Source organism: Ambystoma mexicanum, chromosome 9 (assembly GCF_040938575.1).
Source record: "Ambystoma mexicanum isolate Mex_15411 chromosome 9, UKY_AmexF1_1, whole genome shotgun sequence".
In the NCBI taxonomy this organism is placed as follows: domain Eukaryota; kingdom Metazoa; phylum Chordata; class Amphibia; order Caudata; family Ambystomatidae; genus Ambystoma; species Ambystoma mexicanum.
In genome coordinates this window covers 1,018,106,597-1,018,130,421 of record NC_090931.1, presented here as the reverse complement: position 1 = coordinate 1,018,130,421, position 23,825 = coordinate 1,018,106,597, and the positions used below count along the sequence as shown (strand labels likewise).

At 43.2% G+C, this 23,825-nt stretch overlaps 1 protein-coding gene across 7 annotated transcripts in view; it reads right to left on the bottom strand.

The window, feature by feature from the left end:
- LOC138488896 (sodium channel protein type 2 subunit alpha-like) overlaps positions 1-23,825 on the bottom strand; it is a 1,049,646-nt gene that overhangs the window by 922,706 nt on the left and 103,115 nt on the right. For 5 of the 7 annotated variants that reach the window (XM_069616277.1, XM_069616276.1, XM_069616279.1 and 2 more), the window contains exon 2: positions 1,273-1,428. The exons of the other annotated variants lie outside the window; for them this stretch is intronic. The gene's annotated coding sequence lies outside the window, so the exon portion shown is untranslated. The remainder of the gene's footprint in view (positions 1-1,272; positions 1,429-23,825) is intronic. 7 annotated transcript variants of the gene reach the window in all.

Below are 23,825 nucleotides of genomic sequence, written 5' to 3'. Positions count from 1 at the left end.
AACATAACAGGAAAATAATACTGATATGGCGATTCATCGAAAAATAAAAGCTGGAACAATACATAAAAGGGGTGTCTTGAAGTGGTGAAGTCTGCATGATATAAGTAGAAAAGAATAGAAAGGGTTTTTCATAGAATTCATCTGAAGGCCTGGAATAAAATGGCACCTATTAGGGTCAATATTTCTCTCTTTTTTTTTTTACAAAGGAGACTCAATATTTGGTTACACAAGAACTATTGAAAATGGCTTGATCGGCAACGATAGCATATCTCGTAATCCGCTTTCCTGGAAAATTGAAATCTACTGTTTTTATGCTCTGCCTTTAGGTAACTGCATTTTGTATTGATCCGCATTACTTTGATACTGCGCTCCAGCATAAAAAAACCTATTAAATCTTTGGACTCAAGCGGCACAGGGCTTCACACATCTTTAAAACTAATCCAAATCATCACAGGACGTCTCTTTAGCGTAGGCATGGTGTTATAATATGCTGACAGCTCCACACTAGCGTGGAGAACATGCTGTTAAATGGTGTGCTGTCTAAGACTGAAACATTGGTTTGGACTAGAAATCACACAGAAGTGAAGGTCCACACTTGCATCAAATACATGCATTTGATGCTGGCTGAGTGTGTTATTTATGAATCTATGTCAGAATGATCTACTAAACAAATTCTTAATTGTAATATTATTTGGTCGCATCCGAGTTACTTCATTCACATCAGCCTGATAATGAGTTTTGTGGGATTTCTTCTTGAAATAGCACAAAACAATACTAAGGCCGATACTGGTGTCCCATTAGACTCCGTGGGGATTTGAATTACCCTAGGATGTAATTACCACATGCAGTAATGCTTTTGTGTGGTGGTTAATTACCATCAGACAAAAGGAAGTGAAAAAGAAGAGCTTCATGTTTGAAAGTCATAATTTAATGGAATGGTAAAACATCGGGTTTTCAAAAATGCTGGATGTTTTACAACCCCAAACTCCTCATTGCACCCAGAGTGTTGGTGTTAAGTGGCCAAAGGCAAACACCCAGCACTTTCTGGAAAATAGTAGTTTAATTTAATAAATATGAACATCGCTGATCTATGGTGTAACCAAGGCAGGGCCATTATAGACACCTTTCACATTGCACAATACGCAAAGCTTGCAAAAATGAATTTACAACCAAGGACAGACAACATCTGCACACTAAGGGTGAAGTGAAGAGAACACCAGATCAACACTCAATGAAACAAATATGGAAATTAGCTGGGGTGCAAGTACGTACCTTATTTAAAACTGCTGACTTAATCACAAATATAATCGACTGACTCCTTTGTAGCTCCACTTTTGCAAGTTTCATTCTGATCCAGTAGCCATTGCCACACATTGATAGTGGTTAAATCAATAACACCCCATCCATTGCGCAATTTCATTTAAAAAGCTGTAGGTGTGAAGGAGGGAAAACATAATGATTAGAAACATGTTTAACATAAATTTGTGGAATATACCAATACAAATCAAATAGTAATGCTATTCACTGCAGCAGCTTAGAGCAAAAAACAGCAGAAAGAAGATACAGCGTACAAAGAGATCACCACGATGACCACTCGATAGGAGGACGTCATCGTATTATAAACATGGTTGATATGGAAAACTATCTGAGGAAATCAAGGTTTATCACCAAAAGACACCTTATTTCTTATAAAGCACTCCACAAAAGGTAATAGATAACAAGAAGCCCTTAGATGCGCTAAGCTATCTGTGCTCGAGGCGAAGTTAAAGATTTGGGGACAAATTCTCAAAAACATGCGCATCTTAACAAGATGCGCAATGGTGTAAAGATGCCTCATTGGAGGTGGCAGATTCACACAAAAATCACCCACAAATGTGCAAATAAAGATGCAAGTGGCGCTGTATCTATGCAATGTGAATGTTTGTGGCACCTAAAACAGCGCAAATTACAGTGAATATCTGTAGCTGCACCCAAAGAGAAGAGCATCTAGTAAGATGCACCTAAAACAGGTGCAAATGACGTGAGCGTATGACGATGCACTAAAAAATACACATTTAGTCAGATGTACCTATGACAGGCGCAAATGATGGTGAACGACTAACAATGCCCCCATGTTAGGGAGAATCTTCAGTTTCTGTGCTAATTCCCTTTAACCTGAGAGGCCTCCAGCATTTCTGCTGGACACTGAATTTTTTTTATTTTAATCTCCTGAGTGAGTGGAACTTTTTACCCCCCACTCATTCTTTTTCTCTGGCTGGGATTTTTTTATTCGTACTGTTTTAGTGAGTCTGGTAAGCTCCCTATGTTTAATACAGGTATATGTTTTTTGCTTGGTGGAACCCAGCACCTCTGTGCAGTGTCACTGGAGAGTCCATTGTACTTCTCTTTATGTTTAAATACATTTTCTTGTGAGAACTACAGTTCCTAAGAATAGTAAGATAGCTTGTATCTTACCTTTTATTTTGTCCGTCCAGCACACACCACCCTATGCGAGGTGCTGGGGGGGGGGGGGGTTACATTGTAACTCCTTCTCCCACTACTCATGTAACTTATTGTTACACTGACTCACTTAAATTGGTGGTGACAGTGGTTACTTTGTACTACCTTTTGTGTAGGTTACTAGCAGGCTGATATCCTAGCTGCAGTACAGCGCCCAGGGGTGACCATTTTCTCAAAATGGCCCCTGTCTTCAAATGAAAGCATAAAAACGAAATTTCCTATTGATCCCCTTCCCTCCCAAACCAGAGTGCCAAAGCAATGCCTGTCGTTTGAATGTGTGTTGCAAAACAATGTTTCCATTGTATTGAATGTTTTCTATTGGTCAAATTGAAATTAAATGTGTTGTCAGTTGTTACTGCATGTTTCAAAATTTTACCTGTGTTGTTTTAAAAACAGAAAGGAATTTGGAGTTGTGATATTGGGTGTTGCCACAACATTGATGGCTGATATTGGCTGCTAGTCTTTTTTGTCAAACCTTAAATAAATAAACAAGTATATATTCTTACTATACACCAGCTTCGTTCCTAGTCCATTGGTGACACAGGGTATTTGTTGGGGCTGTTGGGAGGCGCGTTGGAGGCCTCACCAAAGTGAATCTGAAATAGTGCTTTGGATGCACATCACCTTGCTTGGGAGAAAAGGAACTCCCTGAGTTGAGTGTGACCACCTAATAAACTGCAACATACCTAGGGTACCTGGACCGGTATGCATCATCTTCCGAAGATTGAATCCGGCTAAATCTTTGCAGGCATCCGTGTGGACCTCCAGAGTCAGGAATTCTTTACCAAAAATCTCCTCACCTGAGTTCAGGACCAAGTAATCGAAAAGAATCCAAACAGCGATATAAATATTGTATACAGACTATCAATCGTGTGGATAAGAGGGGGAGGTATTGCAATAGTTTACAAATCTTCCTTTCTCATTTCACATCTGGAGGAATTGGACTGGCTTGATGATTCCCAGATGGGACAATTTACTATATCGCTCTTACCTTTATGGTCAGTAAAAGTGAAACTGGGTTATAGACCACCCAGATCGGCAGGAAAATGTCTGTAGAAGTTATATAATGCACCTGACATTGGTTGGGAGTAAGTACAAGGAACTCCTCTGTCTGGGTGATTGGAATATCTGGTTAGACAGCAGCAAACATCTGGACTCAGTAGAACTAGCTGAGCCTTTGGGAAATCACGGCCTATTTATATATTGTCCACTGTGACTTTGCATATTAAAAGGCCATTGTTTGGACATAGTAGCAGCTAGAGGGAAGTCCAGATTGTTTTATGAGACACTCCTGATATTGTGGTCTGACCATTGTACCCAATTTTATGGTATGTCCTGGAAGGAGACGCAGACAGGAAAGGCCAGGGATAGCATACCATTATGCACTCATAAAGCAAGTGATCTGGATAAAATCCCAGGGGAAGAAGTGCAGACCAGATTGGCAAATGTTGACATTACGCTTCCCTGTGAGGAATTTTTTAAGAGCGGTACTGCCATATTGGAAGAAATATGTTCCAATTATGCTCCCCTGAAATTGAAGAGGACCATGATTTCAAAATCTTGGTTTGGGCCCGCTCCGGCCCTGCTTCGTAAAGAGGTGCGGCAAACTAACAAGCTCTGGAGGAATACCAAGCTATGCACTAATGCGAACATGGGCAAAGATGGTACTCAAATCCTATAAGGTAGCCTTATTTGAAGCAAAAATGGATTCTCTTCATGGGGAGATTGAGCAGGCGGGGAATCAGGCAATGGCAGTATTTGCAGTGGTGTCCAAATTTGGCAGTCCAGCTTGTATTGCGGCTTCTCTTGCCCCTTCGCAGGGACAAGCGGATAACTTCAATGCTTTTTTTGAGGAAACGATTGTTTCTATTCAGAAGAGTATTGATATTGTGAGAGGCCAGTAGGGACCACTAGATTGTAATAAGGAGGATGCAATACCTTGGAAGGGGTTTCCAGCATTGGGCCAGAGGAACTGATAGATTCCCTTATTCTCCAACTTAAGCTGACTAATGGCTCGGCATTTGCAATGCCTGCCTGTGTAGCAGGGCGGCTGGCTGCTAATATCACATCTTTTGTAACCGTGTTTGTGAATAAGTCACTGTCTAAGGGTTGGGTTCCAGATGCACTAAAACATTTAATAGTGAAACCTTTGTTAAAAAAACCTAATCTGGACCCAGTGGTGTTGAAGAACTATCAGCCAGGGGCCGATTTGATCTGGCCAGCTTAAAATCCTGGAGAAGGTGGTTTCCTCTCAATTTCAGGCATTTGTGGACAAAGAGGGGTTGTTGGATGAACTACAGTCTGGCTTCCGACCCAAACATGAGACAGAGACATTGCTGCTGGCAGTGCATGATGACCTGTTGGAGACCGCCGACGGTGGTAGATCTACAGTATTGTTGATGCTGGAGCTGTCCGCGGCCTTCGACATGGTAGATCATCAAATTATGCTGCAGCATCTTGGAGGAGTGGGAAAAGCATCAGAACAAGTTTTGAGGTGGTTCAGATCCTTCTTGATGGACAGAGTTCAGCGTGTGCTGTTTGGGGGCTTCACCTCTGAGGCGGTTGTCCTTGGCTGTGGTGTGCCCCAGGGATCATTATCCCTGCTGATATTTAACTTTTACCTGTGGCCAGACCTTAATATATTGAGGAGGCATGGTCTAAGTTTTCACTCCTATGCTGATGATCCACAAATCTATATTGAGACTAAGAACATCGAGGATGCTTTTATGAGAATTAATCACTGTATGGTAGATATTGACAAGTGGATGGCAAGTAACCAGCTGCAACTGAACGCAGCAAAAACTGAGATTATTCTCTTCCGTCCCAAGGGGAAAATGATGGTTGAGAAGAAAGCATTTTCCCCTCACTTTCTCAGTGTAAAACTTCAGTTTGACCAAAAAATAAAAATCTAGGCTGTGTCTGGCAGCAGAACCTGGGCAGTGAAGCCCTGGTGGTGGCCAAGGTGAAGGCAGTGTACTATTCCTTGCGGGAGCTTAGGAATGTCCTTCCCTTTTTGCCCTCACAGGATTATGCAGTAGTAGTGGGGGCAATGACAAACACTCATCTGGACTATTGTAATAGTCTGATGGCAGGTATTCCAGCAAAGCAGTTATCTAGACACCAGAAGGCCTAGAATGCATTGATCAGACTGATTGGACATTTAAGAAAAAGGAATCATGCATCTTCTCTTCGCAGATCCCTGCACTGGTTGTTGGTTGAAGATCGAATCAAGTTTAAAGTTGTGTGCTTGATGTACACGTGTCTTAATGGTCTTGCACCAGACTATCTTAGTGCCAAGGTTCACATCTGTCACCCAACCAGAGACCTACGTTCAGGAGATAAACTATTGCTGGTTGTTCCATGCTCCAAACTTGTCTCCAGTAGGGATAGGAGATTCAGAGGTTTTGGACCTAAACTCTGGAACCAAGTCACATTGGAAATTAGAGCTTGCCAGTCATTGGGTCAGTTTAGAAAGGTTTTAAAATTAAAACCCCACTTGTTTAAGTAGGCAGTTCAATGTAGACTCATTATGATGGTCATTTCTATTTTCGAATGTAGCGGCTTTGACCATCTGCGCCTGGATGCAGTTGTGCTTGTCTTGGAGCGCGATATAAAGAATCAAAAGGCACCAAAACCGCAAAGAGCTGCTGAAGTGAGCTGAATCCATTGCTGCGGACTCCTTCTCCTGAGTGCTACTGCAGAACCACACCAAAGGTCCCCCGTTCATCACCACGACCAAGGAGCAGAAATCAGAGTCTGCAGCGTTGCACCTAGAAGGAAGCCAGCTACAATTTCTTCTTCATCTTCAAGGTACTGTGGGGATTGGGTTGTAATTACCTTCTGCCATTTTCGGTGCTTTTTGGCTTGAGAAGTGCTGCGTTTTCCAAGTGAGAGTTGACAACTATTTTGTGCAGGCTTAACAGCCTCAGTGTTATCAGGAAGGATCCCCTTGAGCTCCTGTGTTTTATTCATGAATCACTGACTGGTTAACTAACCTTTCCTCTGAAGGTCTTCATCAAAACTGGAACTGTCCATTTGACTTTGGCTGTACTGGTTATCCAAAGGTCCATCCTCTTGATCCTACTGGCTTTGGGAATGCTGGTTCCTCCATAGACTTTAATTGTGAACACATTTAGAGTTAGGAAACAGACTGCCTATATCCCTCTGGGAGAGGGTACTTGTTATTAACAGTGGCTAGCTGTGTTATGTTTAACATAAAACTGTCCCTCCCACTCAATTTCGCAAAGGTGATATATATGAGTGCTGATACTGACCTTAACTGATGTCACTCTGTGTGCTGGATATGTAAAGCATACAAAAAATTGTTCACCTGCATTATTGTTCCTGTAATAATTTGATTCCATTTCTAATTGAATGTTATTGTTAGTGGCTCCATTTTAGAGTTTCTTGTGTCCCTTATATATAACCATCCAACCCCAAGGCCCATTGTTGCCAACAGGTACTCCCTCTTGCACTCTTTACCAAGCTAAAGCTCTGTATGAAATGTATGTAAATTCAGTATCCTCTTAAGAATTGCAAATTAAACTCAAAACACAAACTGTAAATTTCAAAAAGAGGAAAGTTTGAATCCTTTAGGGGTGTTAGGTACACCCTTAAACCTTCAGTGGAATAACATTTAGAAAATATTCAGAAACCAGACATTTGGGGAAAAAAGAACCCCCACCTAAACGTAATTTCATAATATAACATTCAATACAACTAATATTTCAATAAATCCTACAGTGATTAGGTAAAATACTATATATTAGTAAGCGGTGCTTATATATACAGATGTTATGGTTGTACAGATGCAATGTCTGTGTTCCAAAGGTCCAAACTAAGCTCAAGTCGTTGTTTTCAGTGAAACAACTTGTGGCCAACGAGTTTCAGATTCTGTATCCTTCTTCAGGGCCTTTGTAGCTAATTGTTCCCAGTGTATTCTAGGTACTGTATAACCTGTAAATACAACAGGTATGATGGGTTAGTGACATGTTCCGCACTAACAATGTCCAATACATTCATTCTAGTTATATTCACGAGGTCACCTGCTACTGACATGTGTATCCTTATTACTGTGTACATTTCTATCTTTTCCGGAACCTACAACAAAAGTAGTAAGGTCCCATTGTTCATAAGAAAACTGTATTATTTAGAAATAATGTCAGTTTTCAGATATCATTAGTCAAGATTTCATCACAAAAAACAAAATTAATGTGAGAGCATTCACTCACCCGCCCTGTGAGTCAATTTCACTTGGCGGGGGAGTGAAACTTGAGTAGCTTTCGTGAACTCAGGAAACTAAAAGAAATTATAGTTCTGTTCAGAGTCATGGTATAAAATGCCAACTTTACTCTATGGTCCATGAATTCATATACAATTCAAATTCGTGTATCCAACAATGTTGAAACTAATTTGTGTGTCTCAGGGCTGTGGTACTATCTCAAATTTCTGTCTCAGCTTTTTACAAACCAATGTATAATAAACAGCACTTGGTATAGATTGTGGTTAATAGTTGCTGTCCCCTACAGGAATCCGCCTTATATCATGCATAATTGTATCAATTCTATTCTAGCATCTGTGAAACAGCATGCGTTCGATTATCAATACGTAATGTGATCCTCTGTGGCTGTCGCCATCTATTAAAACAGTGGGCATTCCCCGCACTCTAATACATACTGTGTTTATATATTGTCTCCTCACATTAACATAAGTGATGGTTGCCCTTAGTTCCCCATTTGTTTGATGTAGAACATGCATTTCTAATAAGACTCAAGTTATCTCTGCTCGCAGGAGTCAGCGTCTGCCGGTCATTCTCTGTGTTACCCGAGCTGCATCACATGTATTTCTAATACGGTGCATCATTACGTGACAGCAATTGTGTGTGACGTTATGCAAGTATAACTACGTGTGTAGATTGTACGTTAACCCCCAATGGGAGCGTTTTACCTGTTGGAGTAACAGCGTGTCCTACAAGTCTGTCAGCCATACACGGCGCGACTCATGGACCCTGTGTTTATCGGTTGGCATCGCAAACTTGTGCATGCCTGTTGACGTTCTCCCAGCCACCATCTTACTCTGGGCAGTACGGTATATTAGCATGTCTGTTACCTAGGTAACACACCATGCTTAATAAGGATCTCTTCTTGTTCACTATCCCGTTGGAGTCATCAGCTCTCTACGTAGCTGTGGATAAGGATTGTGGAAACAATTGTATAATTTTATTTTAAACCATTCATATATTCATATCTGTCTTTCCAAGCATGATCATCTATGTAACTTTGAAAGAGTTACGTAGCGCTCAATATAGGCCAACAGTTGAAAGCTCATGCACAACTGGGAAAGCGGGGTAGGCTTGCAATGTACCGGCTGGCCGCATTGTCCCACATCTGCTCCCAGAACGTGCAGTGGTTTTTGTCGTGTCACTGTTTTGATTATCTAATAACGTAACATGTCAGTGTTTATAATTGTCAATCGTGTTGGTGTGTAAACATATCAACATTATGACGACATCTTGGATGTAATATATCTAGGTACACAAGTACGCTGGTACACATAATGTTCACTCCTGGTGTACAGATGAGAATACACAAGGAAACAAAGACCGCTATCAATAGACTTATACCTTTGCAAAACTTTGCCTCATCATTTTATCCATATTGGAAACAAGCATTACAATCTGTTTGCAATTTCACTAGCTCGCAGGCCTTTGAACAGGAACCACTCCCATTCTTTGACATGATGCAAAATGTCAGTGAAACCATTCATAAATCCCCCCCATGTGTGGGCCTTTGGCCAGAACCCACTTTCATTCTTATACTCCTTAATCAAGGCCCATGGGGCCATTCTGTCGTCCATCGCTCGCTGGTCTGTCACCAGAAACCACTCACATAGATGTTTGGATCACAGAAATGCATAATTTGGCAGAGACGGAGAGAGTGTTATATAGACGAGAAGGGAAAATGGTGCTGCTTGAGAAGATTTGGGGAAAGTTTCTTTCGATGTACTAGATTCAAAATGTGATATATGTGGACCTGGGGGGCGGGGGAGCAGTGGGGTAGTTTGGTTGGAGTTGGGAAGTGATGATGTTATTGTATATACTATTGATGGTGTACATAGTTCTTACTGTCTAGTTTTGTTTGATTGATTCTGATATTTCAATGTGATTTGCTATGCTCTGATCTGTTATGTGTTTTGTAAACCTGAAAATAAAGAATAAAAAAAAAAAGTAAAAAAACCCACTCACATTCTTAATCATAAAAATCCATGTAAAAAAAAGGCCTGATCAGTAAATCAAATGAAGCACATCAAATCAAACTCCGTGTTCATTCCCCTTGGGCTTAATGAGTCTAGTAGTTCAATTCACATAATCTCTCTCTCTAATAATTTTTTGTGAAGATCACACCCCCAGTTGCTCAATTTAACTTGTTCCAAAATAACGCACCTTAATTGTGCTATTGAATGTCTTGCTTTGGTAAAGATTACTGCCACCGGGGATTTTGTACTTCTTGTTGTAATATTAGACTTATGTTAAGTCCATCCGAGCTTTAGCTTTCGTGTCGAGATGCCCACGTAATACAGCCCCCACAAGAGCATTTTATACACTACATTTGCAGAATCGCAGGTTAAGGAATGTTGGAGTTCAATAATCTTCCCTGTGTGTGGATGAGTGATGTTACTGCCTGTTGTTAAGACGGATTTCTGAACTCTGTCCTGGTGGCGCAGAAGTTCAGAAGGCCAACCTAATTACTTGGAACAGGGTAACCTCTGGACGAGCCAGACCAATCAAGGTAGCGATCGCGGCGGTCAAGACTAGGTCTCAAGAGGGGTGAGGGTGACTGAAAGCCCGCAATGAGCACACAAAGCAAGATCACTTACAAACTACTCCAAACAATTGTTATATTAAAAATATATACACATTTATTTCAAGGCCTTTAAAACAATGACCGTAGCGAGAAAATCACAATATAACGATAGTAAACCAACACATACCATATCCACAAAATATATATACAAATACAACAAGTCTCAAGCGTTATATGCACGAAATGTGTAGTCCACCTAAAAGGGAGGGAAAACAGGCAGTGCGCAATAATGCTTAGACCCAGTTCGCCTTCAGAGGCACCTAACTAGATGGAAGTCCGAGCCCTGCGAAGAGTGGAGCCTTGTGCTCAAAAGTACCTGCACGCACTGGTGCCAACGGGCAAAAGGAGAAGCTCTTCGAGGGAAATCAGGCAGTTCAGTTTAGTGCACAAAAGAAGAAAAACACGTTCCGCGACTCAAGCGCAGCCTCCACAGTGGGCAGAAGCAGAGCGCGAGTACGGAAAAGGGTGCTGTTTGACACAGCGGGGAAAAGCAATGGGCTCCTGCAGGAGGGCGACCAGATCCTAGCTATGCTACTCAACGGTCCCCGATGCAAGCAGGCCCAGGCTTCCCCGGGTCAGTTTCAGCAGCTGGCAGGTTCAGAAGAGCAGGGAACGCCTCGTCGTCGTGTTGAGTAAAAAGACGTCCCAATCGAAGAAACCCGCACAGTTTGTTACCACAGCAGGGCAACGGAGCGGCCGTGTGTATCTGAGCCAAATGTACACTACTCACTTCAGACCTGGGAACGCCAAGTGTACAAAGCGTGTGAGAGTGACAAGGACTCGAAATACTACACAACCTGGCGGCGGTTACAGAGCAAGACTCCCGTGTAAGATGGTCAGTCAGCTGGATGGCCCAGAGACGCTTCCGAAGGCTTACTGGCAGGAGATGGTGAAGATGCCAAGAATAGCTGTTCCCGCTATTCCAAGGGTCGAAGTACCAGTACAGGCCTTCTGGTTCGATCAAAGGTGAAAAGGGTTTCACAAGGCGACAGCAGTGCAGAGGAGAAGTCCTTCAGCGGGTCACCAGCGATTCCTCAGTCCAGCCTCTTGGTTGCAGGATACTTGGCTCCTGTATTCCTTCGTTCGTGAGAACTCAGGAGATCGACATGGTAGTGGTGTTTCCAGCCCCCTCTTATCCACGGTTCCCTTCGCGCCAAAACGGAGGGGACCCAATGGGAGATCCGCTCATCAACACTCACACCATTCGTGGACCAATCACGGACCACGGTGGTCCCAGGCATTCACACCACCCTAGAATCTCTAGCACCCAGGATTTGTATTGGGACCAGACATCCCAGCCCACATCCTGGAGGCACACACAAGACATGTAGAAGCCTGCGAAAGCATCCGTGTTTCGCGGGAAAGTACATGCCCAAATAAGGAAGGCCCCGGGTCAGCTCGACCTGGGGAAGGTGAAGGGAGCAAGACGGTCAGCGGACAGGACAAAGGAGCCTCGTGGTCTGGCCATTTTGGGAGCCAGGCCACCATTTTGGGTTAAGCGCGAGAAACGCGCTTAGAACGCCAAAAGGAGCTCAAAACACAAGAAACGATCGCTGCCACCATTCCTGTCCCTGAATCACTTGCACCGATCAGATACAATCCTAAACGAGTATCTAGGGCCCGTAGAAGGCTAGAGACCCAAGAGAGCTGTAACTTAGCTTACAGTGCCCTCTTGTGTCATGTTGCACGAAAGCCGCAACATGATAAAAGAAACTACGGGAAACAGCGTTCCCCGGTACTGACTGTTTTAAGGGCAAGTCAGTTTCCCCGTAAGAAAGGAGCGAAAGCCCAGAGGAGTGCGGCAGAAGGCTGCACTTCTCTGGCAAAGTCAAGAACAAGGTGAGAAACAACAGCAAAAAGTTTAGGGGTTGCCACATGGAAGGAAAATTACCTACAATTACGAAATCTTTCCTAACACCTGTGATGATGTTTCCACAGTGCTGACAATTATGACATGGCTGTGTTCCCTTGTAGTCAATCTTCCGTGTTTGTGCTCCAGGCAATTCTGCTTTAATAAGACTATTCCAAAGTGCCTTGCTATTCCTATAGGCAAATATTGGTACTTGAGGAACTAAATTCTGAAGTTATGGGTCCAGTTGTAACATGGACCAATTCTTCTTAATTCCGTCGCTCTGTTGTTCCGTCGCCCAAGTTGTTACTATAAAAACACATATATCTGAATATAACTGTAAGTGAGTACGTGTTTTCTTGGTTCTATGTATGTACTGATTTCTTTGTACTGCTCTACAACTCACATAGCTCCCTCCTAAAACAAGCCGGGCTACTCAGCCATTCTACCGACTTGTGTAGTACAGGCCTATATTAAGAGTTGGAAAATTCTAAGAGTTAAGTCTTACGAAGTCTCACACCAGCTGGACTTAAGAAAAACGTACCTAACACCCCAAAATGTGTGTATAATGTGAAATGTGGCAAAAACAGGTGCAAATGCAAATGAAAGGTGCAGAGAAACCCGGAAATGCACATAAACACATACTGGAGAACTTTACAAGGCCAGTGTTGCATCCAGGACCACCCACTCCCACAAGAAGCCATTCAAAAGGAAACGAACAATCGTGACTAGAAAGAGTGCCGTGCCCCAAACATCAGTGAGAGAAGTGATTGTCAACTTCATGACAGACCATGAGGAAACTCCCTTCTACAGGGCCAGCATTGCAGAAAGAACTGCACTGCAGTCTTGCAGCTTACTCCCACCACCCAGTCTTTTCTCCAGTTCTACTGTTGAAGGTCTGTTTCCTGCTACACCTGCCCCTACAAAGACTCGCTTACTCTGCGGAGCGGACGCGGAGTGGCGGTGAGTGGCAGTCTTGCAGCTTACTCCCACCACCCAGTCTTTTCTCCAGTTCTACTGTTGGAGGTGTGTTTCCTGCTACACCTTACCCTACAAAGACTCACTTACTCTGCGGAGCGGACGGGGAGTGGCGGTGAGTGGCAGTCTTGCAGCTTACTCCCACCACCCAGTCTTTTCTCCAGTTCTACTGTTGGAGGTGTGTTTCCTGCTACACCTGACCCTACAAAGACTCACTTACTTCGCGGAGCGGACGCGGAGTGGCGGTGAGTGGCAGTCTTGCAGCTTACTCCCACCACCCAGACTTTTCTCCAGTTCTACTGTTGGAGGTGTGTTTCCTGCTACACCTGACCCTACAAAGACTCACTTACTCCGCGGAGCGGACGCGGAGTGGCGGTGAGTGGCAGTCTTGCAGCTTACTCCCACCATCCAGTCTTTTCTCCAGTTCTACTGTTGGAGGTGTGTTTCCTGCTACACCTAACCCTACAAAGACTCACTTACTCCGCGGAGCAGACGCGGAGTGGCGGTGAGTGGCAGTCTTGCAGCCATGCCAGGCAAGACGGCTAAGGCTGCCCTTTCTCTTTCCATGTCACGGCTTTTGGACGCAGAAGATCCTACAGGCCGCTGTTTAAGAAGTTATGCCAAGTTGTCATCAAAAAACACAATTACAATCCCTACACAAAACTATAATCACCTTCCTTCTATCCTTACCGAAACTACCAATGACCGGGCTATCCACCTGAGTTCAGGTCTCAACCTATCACCACACCACGCGAATGGACATGGAACCAGCGTTCTTTTCCCTCTCAAAATAGACAGTGGAAATTATCTATGCTTCTCCAACGATAAACATTCATCATCCCAAAGTGAAGCAGACTTACCCCACGGAGGCATCACAGCCCTGGAGGGCTGCCGCGTCAAGCTTTGTTCCTCCTTTGTGCCTGTTGCGATCGCTGCTCCCACACTCGCCGGCCTGGTACCCACCGGAGCTCTGCGGTCCCTCGAAGGGGGGCCGCGTTGAGTTCTCCGGTCGTGATGCCTGGCGTTCCACCCGGGTGCGCGAAGGCGACTTTAGCCGCGGACGGCGCTCAGCGGTCCCCCGGAGGGGGGGGCGCTTTGAGTACCGCGCTCTCGCCAACTGGTGCTTCGCCTGAGCTGGCCAGGATGGTCCCCGCCAGGACAAATCCACCAAAATGATCCGTGTTGGCCCTAAAGGCACAAGAAAGGCTAAAAAGCCCCAAGCCCCTTAAAACTCTTAGACTTTTTTCACAAGCATTCAAAAGCCATCCAAGAGAAATGCAAAGAGCTGACAGATGCTGAAATTCTTGAGGCAGCAGATGAAATTACACCACCCCGCAAGCATCGCAGGCTGATACAAGCCCAACGAAAATCTTCTCTACCCTTCTCAAAAGATAACAGGCTAGTCCACAACATAGATAGGGCAAATTGGCACTTTACAGGCCACGTGACTCCAGTGAGTGCACAAACAACATCGGCGGAGTTGGGGGCTCAGCACGCCCGAAACCTGGCCTTACCCTTAACGTCCTCCCTAACATTAGCCACGCCAAATGCCAACAACGAAAAGGTGATACTCTCTGCTCCCGCCCTGGAAACCCAGCAAAAGCCTAACACCAACGATCACGAAGCACAAAATCAAGTACGGAATCGCAGTCAAGAGGTAGCAGAGGCGGAGAGGCCTAGACCCCCTCCAAATAGCCCGACTCCACCGACGCGTGTTTGTCCTGCCATAGCGAGACCTATTCATCCCTCGCCACAAGACTTGTCGCTCGATTGCGACCCAAAACCTCGATCAAGCGAAAGTGACAACCATAAAGGCCAGCTACTTAACATTTCAACTTCGCCCTTAAGTGAGCCTTACAGACCCAACACCCAAACTCTAGAAAAGGACCTTGGAAACAAGTACCCTCTGAAATCCAAAAACAGACTTCAGTTTGAGAAAACCTTAGACTCCTTCTATTCAAACTTGGACAATTCTAATAACCAAAGAAGACATTCTTCAGATCACCTACCTAGAAGGCTATCGTCTGTAAACATGCCAATTACGCGTCCACTGTCTCCAATAAGGGATAGATCTGCCTCGCATTGTTCCACAACTTCAAATGACTCACAGTCAAAAAAGCTTGACACATGCACCCTGATGTCAGCATTAACGATAGCCCTTAACCCTTTCGTCAAACTGTACGAAACAATCGGAGACACGATGAAAGATCATACATCGATTCAAACGTCAATGCTTAATAAATTGACCTTTCTGGAAGGTTACATTACGGCTTTAGAGGGAAAGATCTCATTGACCGCTAATAAACCAACCCAAGATCTACCTATGCCTTTACCACAAAATCTGACTCTGCCCACAAGATCTAAACCCCAAGGAAAACGACCCACAAAATCAGAAGGTACACAAACCTTACCGTTTATCGATGTAATGGTTCCATCGTCTTTTCTGACTGAAAAGTCCAGGTCACCTAAAGGAAACAAAGAAGTTAATCTCAAACGAAAAACAACTCCACTATTGGAACCAATTTTCCATCAGCAAGAGCCAGTTAGATCTAAGGCGATAGTCGCTCAAAAATGCCCCCTGAACCTGCTGAAATCGAAGGAGCAAGTAAAAGACACACAAGACTCAAACAAGGACGAATGTGAGACACTCAACCAATACCCAAGGGGGGTTGAAGCCTTCTTAAAAAATAAGGATTTGATGAATATTACTCAACACATCACGGATTTAACAACAACCTCTAATCCGGAATTGCAAGAAATTTCTGACTCCACTGTAACTCTTTCGCATTTACAACAAAACACAAACAGAGAAATGAAGACTACTGAATCTCCATTCTTCACCCTTGAAGAACGAAGACATCGAGCGACCAAGATCAGCGACGGCTCAAAAGAACATCTACCCGTGGAGCCTCCTGCTACTCCTAATCCCAGATTTAATCTCCGAAAACAAGAGAGAAATAAGCGAGGCAGCCGCTCAAATAGGCTATCATTGGGACAGGAAGATAGAACACACAGTAGCCCCCGGATCCATCGCTCAAAAGCTCAACAAGAGAAACCTCTAACAAGCGACTTCACAAAGCAAGCTCCGAGGACGACCTACAAATAAAAAACCGACAAATACCATACGAAACCTCAAATTCGATGGATATTAAAACTAGAGCAGATTCCTGGGAACCACGATGAAGTGATACTAAACAGAAGATCAGTTATTGACTTATTTAGCTACATCCCAAAACTACGCTCAGTGAAATCAGCCGACCTCCAGATTGTCGACCCAAGTCATCAAGGTTCTAAGGCGATTTCACATCTGTACATAGCGTCACTAACAACAAATAACGTCCTAAAATCTGCTCTGGAGGAACTATTAATAATGGGCTACGACCTCACTGAATCCTTGAGGAAAATTAAATCACGCAATCATCGGGAACACAAAGACCCTCATGAGCACGCAAAAGCAACTGACCGTTCTGGCATACCACGCCAAAAACTTCGTTCTTCACCGAAGAATTTCACCTTCATTACCACTTTGGATCCTAAAGTCAGTTCCAACAAAGCTGACCAGAAACAAGAAATACAGTCTTCAAAAAGTCCTGATAACCCTCTAAAATCAGCGCACAAGATCATAAAAGTCCCCAACCCACTTGCCAGATCCAAACACCCAAAAGAAGACTTGAAAATTCAAAGGAAAGTTCAGAACGAGCTGTGTTCTGAGGTAGCAACTTCTCCTCCAAGTTCGTCACTGCACTCTTTTTGGTCATGGCTGCCACTCAAGACCAAGATCTACAGCAACACAAGCGACATTCTGAATTCCAACGACCAAGATCAAATAAAAATGTGCTCATGGAACACACGAGGATTTCTTCACTTGACAGCACCTGGTTCCATAAACCTGAACGACTATGATATCATCTGCCTACAAGAGACATGGCTTCTTTGTCCTCCAATCCTCGATGGTTATGAGATCAATACAGTGTTGGCCAAGAAGGGCCCTTCAGGCCGCCCAACAGTGGGCCTTCTCATCGCAATCCGCAGTGGACGAGGCTTAACCGAAATACAAAAACTGAAGGAAAATCACTTCATGTTGATGGTAAAACTAAATTGGCTAACAAGGGATGAAAAAACGAATAAAACATCGACGAAGACATTAATAATCGTCACGATCTATTGGAACCCAGCCACCATTGAATGCTCTAAATTCATCAGCACGATCGAACAAGAATTCGACCGGGACCAAGTCATGTATCAACCGGACCACGTAGTTCTATGTGGAGACCTTAACATTACCTGCCAACCTCCTGCCAATGCAAAGGTGACCAAACCGAAAAAACTACCAACTGACCAGAGACCAATTAAATGGCAAAACCTGATGAAATCCAGATCATTTGACAACTTGGATCAAGTCTTCTTCGACCCAAACAGATTACCAACTTGGGAAAGAGCGAACTCAAATTCAACAATTGACCATATCTTTGTGTCACGCTCTTTACTACTGAATATCACTTCATACAAGGTGGTCAAAACACTGGAAAGTGATCACAACCTCCTAGAAACAACTTGGACTTCGAGCCCACCGATTAATCAAACCATGAGTGCAAACATTGAAGTTACCTCGCAGGGAACAAGACTCAGGATGACTGAAAAGGCCATAACCTCCATAACCGCTTTATATAAAGATGGTAGTAATCAACCACCTACAGACGGACGTGGACTATACCCCACTACTGACCATCTTTAGAGTCCCAAAGAGAAAAAAGAAGTCAACAACGTCAGACCAAAAACACATTTACGACAAACTGATTGCTGGAAAAAAGAGAGAGCTGAGAAAAACAAAAAGGCAGGCACGGAAACTAGATTTTCAACAGTCTTCCGTCATCATTAAAGCAGCCGTAAAAACATACAAATCCTGGCTGAGGGGCCATCGACACAAGCTTTATCAACAAGACGCTGAAGATATCCCCAAGGCCATTACTGGCAATCACGCCAGAGACTTTTGGTCCCTGGTCCATTCAACTACACCAGGTGCCCGTCCATGCCAACTAAACGGAATTGGTCAATTGGCTTGGGAAGTCTATTTTGAAACTCTCTTCAAGAGCCCCACAACCATAGATCCTATTATGAGTAACAGCGATACTCCTTGGATTCGTTTGGACAACATTGAAGATATCCAAGACTTAATCAAATAATTGAAACCATCACGTGCTCCAGGCCCTGATGGTATTACGAACCTTGATCTGAAATCACACCCTGAAGCCTGGTCATCTCTTCTGAGCCAAATCTTCAGACGTTGCTCCTCCACAAGTCCATTCCACCATCGTGGACATGTGCAAACATAGTGCCTATCTACAAAAAAGGAAACAGGACAGATCCAGTCAACTATCGCCCCATTGCCCTTCTCGACCCCATAGGCAAACTGTTCGGGTCTCTTCTTCTAAAACATTTTACCGCTTGGGCCAACAAAGCCCCCTGCCAAGACAAACTGCAAACTGGCTTCAAAAAGAACCTGGGCACAAACGATAACATCTTAATACTGAGTTCACTCAAAAGTAAAATCTTGGAGGGCCGACCACGTTTATTCATCACCTTTGTCGACCTTACCCAGGCGTTTGACAAAGTGGATCGCGCCAGATTGTGGCAGAAACTCGCCCTATGGAAATGTCCACCTGACATACTTCACCCAATCAAAGCTCTCTATTCTAATACGTCCATGCGGGTCCGACTCAATCAACAAGGGGCTCTATCAGAAGAAATAACAACGGCCAGAGGTGTTAAACAGGGCTGCCCTTTGGCCCCGGCCTTGTTTTGGTCCTATTTAGGTGATTTTCAGGAAACAGAAAAAGCGGTACAAGCTTTTCCTCCAAAACATGGAGGCGACCTGATCAGTCGCCTTCTCTACGCTGACGACCTAATCCTTTTGGATAACACTACAATAGGCCTTCAACGCCAATTTACTAATCTGCAACAATATATGACGGCAAACAACTTGGAAATTAACGAATCGAAAACAAAAAAGATGGTCATCGAGAAGTCTGCAAAAAAGAAATCTAAAATTCCCCTTAAATTGGGCTTGACTACAATCGAGAGAGTCACTAGCTTTAAGTACCTTGGTGTTATATTAGACAGCACGCCCAAAGAAAAAGCGATGCAAGAGGCCCTGTATGCAAAAACTATAAAACTGGCTACCCAAGGAAAAGCCATTGACATCAAATTTGGCAGATTTTCAATCATCCCTGTGCAAGACTTCTATAAAAAGAAGGTCATACCATCTTTGACCTATGGCGGGGATGCAATGCCGAACCACCGTCAAGAACAGTGGGCAATACTTGAAGCAATTTTCTGGAGATCAATTCTTGGACTCCCAAAATCAACTCCGATAACATGAATTAGACGTGAACTCACCCTTTCATCTCTAAAAACAACTACAGACTGTAACAGCGTCTTGTTATGCCGGAAATGTATACAGAAAGATTCCCCTTACGCTTACCATCTGATAAGTGAGGAAATCCAGCTTGGCACCTGTCAAATGCTGTCTAGATGGGAAACCAAGAACCTGACCATCTTGGATTCAGTAGCCTGCAACACGGAAGAGCTTATCACTAACCCAGTTAGAGTCATCAAAAAGATCAGAGAGCTGGATTGGATTAACACCAACGCAACTGCAGCCAAATATGAACTCACTAGCCATCTTCCTCCCTTTTCCAAGAAACTGGATTCTATTCAACCTTACTTGAAACTGTTCCCGAACAGGTTGGCGCGGAACTATTTCTTAAAAACTCGTCTGAACCTTCTAGAAACTAACGAAATCCTAGCTATCAGACAATTATCTTCATCCAACTGCTGTCGAATTTGCAAATCTGCCACTGCAAAAGAAACTATTCGTCATCTACTCCTGAACTGTCCTGCGACGAAAGACATTCGTTTTTACCTACCTGAAAGACATTTTTTCAAACTTTACTCTTCAAGACGAAGAATCCTTTTGGAACAAACTGCTAGACGGCGACAAACAGTCATGGCAGTTGGCCACAATAAACATCATGCAACATATCTTCAACGTGATCCTACCGTCGCAGACCTAAATCAATGTTCCACTGGCATCTTCAAACTAACTTTTCATCACCTTCGTCTTTCAAGCGCGCAGGACTGTATCTGCCACTTCGGTCTTTTGTTAAAAAATCTGTAGAGATTATACACAAATAAATAAAATAATAAAAAAAGAAAGAACTGCACTCTGGACAGAGCTCGCAGCAAATGTAAAGGCCATGGGTGTGGCTGTGAGAACTATGAAAGAGATGAAGAAGCGGTGGGGGATATGAAGCGCCAGACAAAATCAAAGCTGGCAGACATGCATGCCCATGGCAGTGCCACTGATGGAGGACCATCAGCAGGGATCACACTGACCTCAGTTGAGGAGGCAGTGGCTACCATGATAGATCCTATTGCCATGGAAGGAATTGGTGGAATTGGCACAGCTGCAATAACTGCTGAGTCATAGAGAGATATGACATATGGTTACAGGTGATTTTACCAAATAAAAAAATAACGAAAACATTTTTAACTAAACATTTTTATGGAAAGAAATAGATTTTATTTTAATTTGCGGGTTCTTCCCTCTGTGCCCCGTTTCCCTATGTTTATAATCCCACCCCTACCCCATCCCATGACCACATTTCTATAGCTAATAACCTTTGCTCGCTGGACGGATTTGGAAGAAATGTTCCAAAACAAATGTCTGTCACAGGCCCATCCGAGCTGAACATTTGGAGGAAAATGTATGTAATGGTTTAAAGGATACAAAGAAAACAAAAATAGCTGTTTTTTCGGGCTACTCTCATTCATTGTCCCATTAATAATAGCGGCTTCCTTTCAAAGGGGTAGCCCATAAACAGCAGGATGGATTTGCATCAAATTAGAACTTGGGCACAAGGCACCGTAGATGTGGCTTTTGTTGGTTTAGCGTAAAACCAGTGCACTAGTTCTGAAATGATTTGAGGGAGAAGTAGTTGTCCCCAATCAAAACAAATGTTTGGATATCTCTCAAGTTGCATTACATCCATGAAGTTTTTCAGAAATGAAAAGCCATCTATTTGTTCTCGATACAAGCTTTTCTGAAGGTAATCTAGAGGGAACCTGAAAAAGAAAAGTTTTTGAAATGATAATTGGAGGTGGCAAAGGGGAGGTTTCACATCAGGGCAGATGTGGAGAGGGAGAAAGAGAAGCACATGTGTAGTGCAAGAGTTTGGGGGGTGCTGAGTATCCTGTTTGTACCAGAATGTTTTCGTCTTACTGGGGGACTCCAACGTGATTGCCGTGGGATTCCCACAGAAATGTTGCCAGACGTGCTTGAAAAACAAAATGGGTCACACATAGGAATTGTCTACATATACAGTTTCAATGGGGAAGGGGAAGACTTTTAAAGTGTCGAGTGTTTTCTCATTCCCACACTAATGGGAAAACAATGTATTACCATGGGAATAATTAACAGCACTGGGTACCGCGGGAATGGAAAGCAGCATGGGTGGGGGGAGGGGGGGACAAGAATTTGCCTGGTAAAACTACTGCTGAAATTAAAGGCAGGGGAAAAAAGCAGGCATCGGACATAGGCAACTGTTAAAGGCCAGGGCTAAAGAGATCTGAATAGTTAGTAGGCAGCAGAAGGATAGCGGACATTGCCAATGGCCATGGCCACTGCCCATGGACAAAGGGAAAGGTCAATGCAGGAAGGATCTGGTTAGTTACAAGGTGAGAGAATGGCCTTCATCTATTTCAATAATAGGGGAAACATCAAAAGTAACCATGGCCACAGGGTCCCAGAGAGGATATAGCATGACAAAACCCTTGAATTTTACTTAAGACGACCGAGTTATGATGATCTCATTTACTGCAACAAAACTCATGTAATTCGGCAGGTGTGGGAAGTGATGAACATCTTAACTAAGAGTCCCGCCCTACAGTTGCTTAATCCATGCACACATATATAAAATCACAGGCGGGAACAACAATGAGCTAAAAATGACATGGTGGGAGTCATCCCCGGGGGACTCTGCATTAACATGAGCATCACTTCCCACACCGGCCGAATTTCATGGACTTTGTGATAAGTTGGATCCTCTTAACTCGGTCATAACTGACTTTTGTTTAAATATCGTTATAAGCCAGAAAGTGTGTTTACCCTGAGCGGGTGAATTAATTTTGTAATCTCATACAAATAAAATTACTGGTGTTTGGGATGATGCCTATAATTTTAATTGTTCTTTTATAACGTGCTTAATACCAGAGATTGGTTTCTAAGCGTGGGATCAGGATTCGAACCTATGTTGCCCTGCATTGTCAAACGCGTTGCCCCTGAGCTATCCTCCCCTGTGGGCACCTAGTCCTTAGTGGTCAAGATGTCTCCTGCTATTGAGGGTATAGGTAACAGCGACTACATTATTAGGTTAGCAGATTATAAGCATCTGGTTGCAGTAACATGGCACTCTGCTAGCCAAACAGCCAAATGCAGTTGTTAATACACAATTGAATGTGAGCCAGGTCATTTTCAATACTGCAGGAATGGGTTTGCTATGGTAAAGTGAACTCTTAATTTCAGACAGTAATTATCTAATGCATCTGTGTATTTCGAAAATTGGAGAGCTTTATCCAGACGATCCAGACAACAGGGCATTAGTATATTGCGACAGAAGCACTAATGGTAAATAATCCAGTATCAATGTTCAACTTTTTGCCACATAATTGACTTCAGACACTAGTATAATGAATCAATTTACCGGTCATTAGAAGTCCTCTATGTAATAAGAATATTGCTGCAGTCATACTCTCCTTCATACTTCAAGTCTAAGAAGAAGAATATCACAGAGTGCCTGCTTTGTCATGGATGCAGTACAAAAGTGTGAACCACAATTCCAAACATATGTGGCAAACAAGCAAGTAAACCACAGATCTGAAAATAAAACAACAGTAGCTGTATTCATTAGTATTAGTCATTACGAGGCGCATGTATACATCCATAATCTGAAATTATTCCATGCGTGACGAATACTCCAGGTTTCTTGATTTACAGTATCCTCACTCACAGATGACACCTGCTCAGTTACTCTCTGTTAAATATGATTCTAAGTACCTTCAGAGTGTACGAATTACAACACTCAACATGGTCTGCTCAATCGTTCAGCATGTTCAACTGGCTGAATGCCATGCTTGTGCAATACTCTAATAAACGACGGCTTGCAATATTTGTACATGTGCATACTTTCCTTACTGTAGTCTTTTTATGACATACATTTTCACCGGTAATAAGAAAATGAGATCATTGCAGAACTGTAAACACTTAAAACAGTGAAGATGCAACATCAAAATGCCTGTTGCCAAAGCCATCACACAGTGTGAAATGCAACTCACTGAATAGAATACCATCTGTCACGTAAACTACTTCTTTAGAAAGATAAGTAGATTTTCAGGTTCCTTAATTCTGAATAAACTTCCTCTGACAATGCATAGTTATTAGCAGATAGTCATATATAGTTGTATGTCTATGTAGTGAACTGGTGGAGTTTATTGTGGGATAGCTCGAATGATTCAGTATATTACCATTTATTTTTAACTAAAAAGCAAACTTTCTGGGTTATTTAATTGAACTTCAAAAT